Here is a 6,000-nt window from a genome sequence, read left to right on the forward strand (position 1 = left end):
TGTACATCAAATTTCTTCTAAGTTTCTTTTTGTTTGTTTCAGCTAAATAATTGATGTGAGTTTTGAATTGCACTGCATAGAACATTTGTTTGATATTACATCAAAGTTACTTACAAAAAGGAAAAATCAAACTAAAAAATATCCTGACTTTGTAAAATAGTTTTTTTCAGATCAATTTCCAGTAATTGGGTAAAAATAAGATCACAGATTTTTTTCTAATTTATAAAATATTAACAGCCATAAATATTAAATCTTCATATTCCAAGTAGCCACTGTTATTGCTTCTACTGCTTTTCATTAAACCTGTTAGGTGGAAAACCACTGTTTCTTAAGAATGTATCTCTTGGCTGGGCACAGTGGCTCACACCTATAATCCCAGAATTTTGGGAGTCCAAGGTGGGTGGATCATCTGAGGTCGGTGGTTCAAGACCGGCCTGGCCAACATAGTGAAACCCCATCTCTACTAAAAATACAAAAAAAGAAAAAAAAAAAATTAGCCGGGTGTGGTGGTGCACGCCTGTAGTCCCAGCTACTCGGGAGGTTGAGGCAGGAGAATTGCTTGAACCCTGGAGGCAGAAGTTGCAGTGAACTGAGATTGCGCCACTGCACTGCAGCCTGGGCGACAGAGCAAGACTCTGTCTCAAAAAAAAAAGAAAAAAAAGAATGTATCTCTCATTAAAACATAATAGGTACTGCATTCCTCTTCGAGATGAAATTCACACTCAAATAGCCGACACTCTGGGAAATTCTGCAATTAAAACATGCCTGTTGGCTTTTTAATAGCCAAAATTTTTTCAGACTTATTTGACTGTGGAATTCTTTTCTGCTAGACACCTATTTAAATCTCACAGAGCACTAAATATAGTTGATAAATGTTGCTCGAACCTAAGGAAGCACAAATAATAAACCACCTCAAGTATATAATTTTTTTCAAATGAAGATTAGCTGTTTCTTTTGGGGCTGGTGTCTGTTGCCTAATTCCTTTATGAGCCACTTCTCTATGTTCCCACAGTTCTTTATGTGTCCTTCATATTTTATGTCTCCTGCTGCTTATTGGTGCTTGACACACAGAAAGCATTCCAAAACTATGTATTGGATTTGGAACACAGTAAGTTCATTAGCTAATTTTTATTTTCTTTACGTTTCTCCCGCATTTTTTTTTTTGAGACAGAGTTTCGCTCTGTCTCCCAGGCTGGAGTGCAGTGGCATGATCTTGGCTCACTGCAACCTCCGCCTTCCGGGTTCAAGCAATTCTCCTGCCTCAGCCTCCTGAATAGCTGGGATTACAGGCGCCCACCACCACGCCCGGCTAATTTTTGTATTTTTAGTACAGACAGGGTTTCACCATGTTGGCCAGGCTGGTCTTGGACTCCTGACCTCAGGCAATCCGCCCGCCTCGGCCTCCCAAAATGCTGGGATTACAGGCGTGAGCCACTGCACCTGGCCATGTTTCTCCCAGCATCTTTTAGATTAGGGACTATCTGTTTACTCATCAATGCAAACAGATTCAGAATTTGGAAAAGAAAGAGTCAATAAAAAGAAAAATGAGACTGTTGCTTTGTAGGTTAATGAATAGAATTGCTGTGAGAGTTCAGAAGAATTCATTTTTAACAGTACAATGGCCAGATACAAGCAAACCTGCCGCTGTCGGGAAATGTGCCTGGAGATTATTTTGTACTCTTACTGATCTTGCCTATAAGGAGAGTAAAGAAATAGACCAAGTTACAGCCAACACTTCAGGTCATGCAGTGACATCTAGCGTGTGTAGGAAACAGCATTTTGGAATCACATGGTCACCTGACTCTTAAAAGATATAACCTTTTTAAAAAATCTTTCAAACCTTATGTCTTAAAATTGTAAAGCAAAAATAGCGTCATGGGATCCTTGGGGTGTCACTTCGCCAGCTGGAAACCTCTGTGGCTGGCGGCATCTTCTGCTGAGTATATCTTGTGCCCACTGGGCTTTTTCCGCCCTCCAAGGCTGGCAGGCTGTGCTTGGCTAACGCTATTGGCCCAGATCCCATACTTGCCAAGGGAGAGCCAGGCGCAGAGCAGCTAGGGGTATGTAGGCGAGTGAGCACGGGATCCAGCCACTTTGCACAGCCAGGCATGCTGGCTGCTGTGGTGGGGCGGGCAGCTACAGGTGCTGGTACAGGTGCCACCTCTGTGTGAGGCTGTGGCTGGACCAGATGTACCATGTGTGGCTTCCTCTGCGGGCACCCGCATCTGGACAAGGGGAATGCAGTGGTGTCCAGAAGCTTGGAGATGACAGGAACTGCAGAGCTCCAAAGAGGTTGTCACAGCCCTGGCTCGGGGAGCCCCTAGGTCTGGACTCCCTAAAGGGCCGCAGCTCTTCTCTCCTCATTGCCTGAAATGTGGTGAGCAGGGTTGGGGGGTGTGTTTCAGCCCTGTTTGTGTTACAGCTCTTTCAATCCTGCCATTTGGTGGGTCCTGAGTTCTTTTTTTTTGAGACGGAATCTCGCTCTGTCGCCAGGCTGGAGTGCAGTGGCACGATCTCCGCTTACTGCAAGCTCCGCCTCCCGGGTTCACGCCATTCTCCTGCCTCAGCCTCGCGAGCAGCTGGGACCACAGGCGCCCGCCACCACGCCCGGCAAACCTTTGGTACTTTTAGTAGAAACTGGGTTTCACCGTGCCAGCCAGGATGGTCTCGATCTCTTTACCTCGTGATCCACCCGCCTCGGCCTCCCAAAGTGATGGGATTACAGGCGTGAGCCACGGCCCCCGGCCGGGTCCTGGGTTCTTATCTTGCTTTCAGGAAGAATGAGGTACACAGACAACTGGAGGATGAGCAAGGTGAAGAGCAGCTTCACTAAGTGACAGAACAGCTCTCAGGAGACCCAAAATGGGTGGCTCCTTTCTGCAGGCAGGTCATCACAAAGTTTGTTCGAGTCTGGCTAAGTCTGGGATTTTTATGGGCTTAGAAGGGAGGAAGTGCTGATTGGTTCATGCGTGGACATGGGTGGGTCTGGAAAAAGTACCATAAGTTCTCACTCTGGTTTATTAACTTCACCTGGAACTGACAGCCTGCTCCCCATGCTTCAGGCCATCACTGGCTTGAAAGTGGGATTTCACTGGGGACCTGCCCCTTTCCACCCAGGAGCCTGTCTGCCTCCTGCCACCATCAGTCCTGTCGTCCATGATGCCCAGGCTTTTCATGCCAAGGAATGCCCGCAGACCTGTGCCAAGCCACCCTACACTTCACCTCAGCCTCCCTCCTGTGCTCATCAGCACCCAAATTCCAGAGGGGGCTGAGGGGGCAGAGGGCTGGCATGTCAGCATTGCCTTAGGCACATGCATATCCAGCTGGGTAGTGACAGGGTCCAGGCTTGGCTTCAACTTTGCTCCGAAATCAGAGCATCCACCTGGAGCTGGGAGAGGCCAGGCAGTGGGAGCAGGCACTTCTGAGCCTCTGGGGGCAGGGGGCTTCCCAGTCCCCTGAGAGTGCAGGGATGCCTGGGTGCACAGCTGCGGATGGGCAGCTGCAGCTGAACCCAGGAGTGCAGGGCTCCCACAACTGCCAAATTGGAAGGGGGCAGGTCTCCCACCTGCTCCTTGTTCCCACCAGCTCCCTGGAGTGCACAGCTCCAGCCATGCTTCCCCCACTGCAGCTGGCATCCCCAAAAGTGGCTGCTCCAGATGGGCTGCTGCTGCCATCAATCCCTCATGTGAAGAGGTACATCTAACTGTCATTAGGATAGGGATGATGACTCATCTTAATTGCTTCATAATGACAGGGGGCATGTTTTGCGGAAAACAGCAGTCAGATCTCTCAGAGGCCTATCTAAGGGTTCCCAGTAAAAGGGAGCCATCATCCAAGACTCCATTTGCATGACCATTTGGAGTTTGATGGCCTGAAGACAAGAAGACACAACTGGGTTATTAGAAGACATAGATCAAAATGAAACAAGAAGGTAAGGACAGCTCAAAAGTCCTGAGGCTGCTGACACATCTAGATAACTGGTAGCTACAGTTGTGCTTGCTAAGACTTGGGTGCATGGAGATTGGCTTCGGTTAGCTCCCTTGGTCTTACTTTTTCAAAAAAGAAACCTGCGGGTTATGAGGACCACATTTAACCCCATCACCTGGCAGGGTTTGCAGGATAATTGCCCAGAATTAGAATATTGGTCCAGATTTTTACATTATGTATCCCTTTTGTTTCTTCTGAGCTGCAGTCAGAGATCACTGGCTGGTCACAGGAATAAGCAGGGTTAGTCTAAAATGCAAACAAAAACTTAAAAACAACTAATGAGCATCTGTCAAAGTCCTATAGCTGATTATAAACTATCTTTAGAAGAGGATCAAAACAAGACAACAATTGCCTGTGAATGGCAAAATGTTTTAGGATAGTCACAGTCAAACACCTGATTGACAAAGAAATTTGGTTATTTCTGTGGTTTATAATAACATAATAACCATAGTTATGATTGATAACATATACTCAGACATTAAAATTTAGAAATCTCATACAATTTTGGAACATATATTAATATTATTCACAAAAATATAACTGAAAAGGATTAAGCCTTATTTTTATTTTGACAATCCCATGTAACTAAACACGTCAAATAATCCTGTTTACCTGTCTTCTGGATGTTTCAGGGGCCCTCTATAGCATCCCAAAGTTACCAGTAAAAAAAAAAAAATTTGAATTTGAAATTTCATTTTGGGAAGCCTATCAAATATGTTAAAGGTTTAAAACACTTGATATTATGAAATAGAATTCCAGATTACCTAAGTCATTTATTTAGCCAAAATGATGACTCAAAAATTTTCAAAGAAGGCAAAGCCTTTACTCATGAAGGCAAAGCCTTTACTCATGAACTCATGAAGAGGGAAGACTTAGCTTTTCAGTCTGTTTTCTTTCAGTAGTTCAGTTTAGTTTCACCTCCCTTTTTTTTGTTGTTGTTGTTTGCTTTTTGTTTTTATTTTTGTTTTTTGAGATGGAGTCGCTCTCTGTCACCCAGGCTGGAGTGCAGTGGCGCGATCTCGGCTCACTGCAACCTCCACCTCCTAGGTACAAGCGATTCTCCCACCTCAGCCCTCCTAGTAGCCAGAATTACAGGCACAAACCACCACGCCTGGCTAATTTTTGTATTTTTGGTAGAGACAGGGTTTCACCACGTTGGCCAGGCTGGTCTCAAACTCCTGACCTCAGGTGATCCACCTGTCTCGACCGCCCAACATGCTGGGATTACAGGCATGAGCCACCGCACCTGGCCACCTCCTTTGTTTTTCCCAAGGAGTCCCTGGACATCAGAAGTTATCTTAGGGCTTCTCATGTGTGCATTAAGAAAGCCAAGATAAAATGGAGAAAAATAATTCAGTCGACTGGAAGAAAAAAACTTTTTTTCAGAAAAACAAGATCCACAAAGAGAAAAGACATAAAGGCTTTTGAAATATAACTATAGCTTGGCTATCCACTTTTATAAGCTGGCTTTTAACCATGGCACTCCTTTTAAAATAAGTCCTTTTATTTCTCTTATTACCCAACCTTAGCCACGCCAAACGGCCAATACTTCTGGTTTTTGAACGCACGGAGGGGCAGAGAATACAGTAATTTTTACCATTCCTACAACCAGTTTGCACAGAGAGAGAGAAACCAGAAGTCTGACTAGTAAGAAAAGTTAAAAAAATTATTTAATTTTTGTGAGGCATTTTATTTATTTATTTAAATTTATTTTTTATATTAATAGGTTTTTGGGGGAACAGGTGGTGTTTGGTTACATGAATAAATTCTTTAGTGGTGATTTCTTAGTTTTTAGTGTACCCATCACCCAAGCAGTGTACACTGTACTCAATGTGTAGTCTTTTATCCCTCACTCAACTCCCACCCCTTCCCCCAAGGTCCAAAGTCCATTGTGTCATTCTTAAGCCTTTGCATCCTCATTACTTAGCTCCCACTTATGAGTGAGAACATGCAATGTTTGGTTTTCCATTCACAAGTTACTTCACTTAGAATAACAATTTCGAATTCCATACA

This window comes from Pongo pygmaeus, chromosome 11, assembly GCF_028885625.2.
Source record: "Pongo pygmaeus isolate AG05252 chromosome 11, NHGRI_mPonPyg2-v2.0_pri, whole genome shotgun sequence".
In the NCBI taxonomy this organism is placed as follows: domain Eukaryota; kingdom Metazoa; phylum Chordata; class Mammalia; order Primates; family Hominidae; genus Pongo; species Pongo pygmaeus.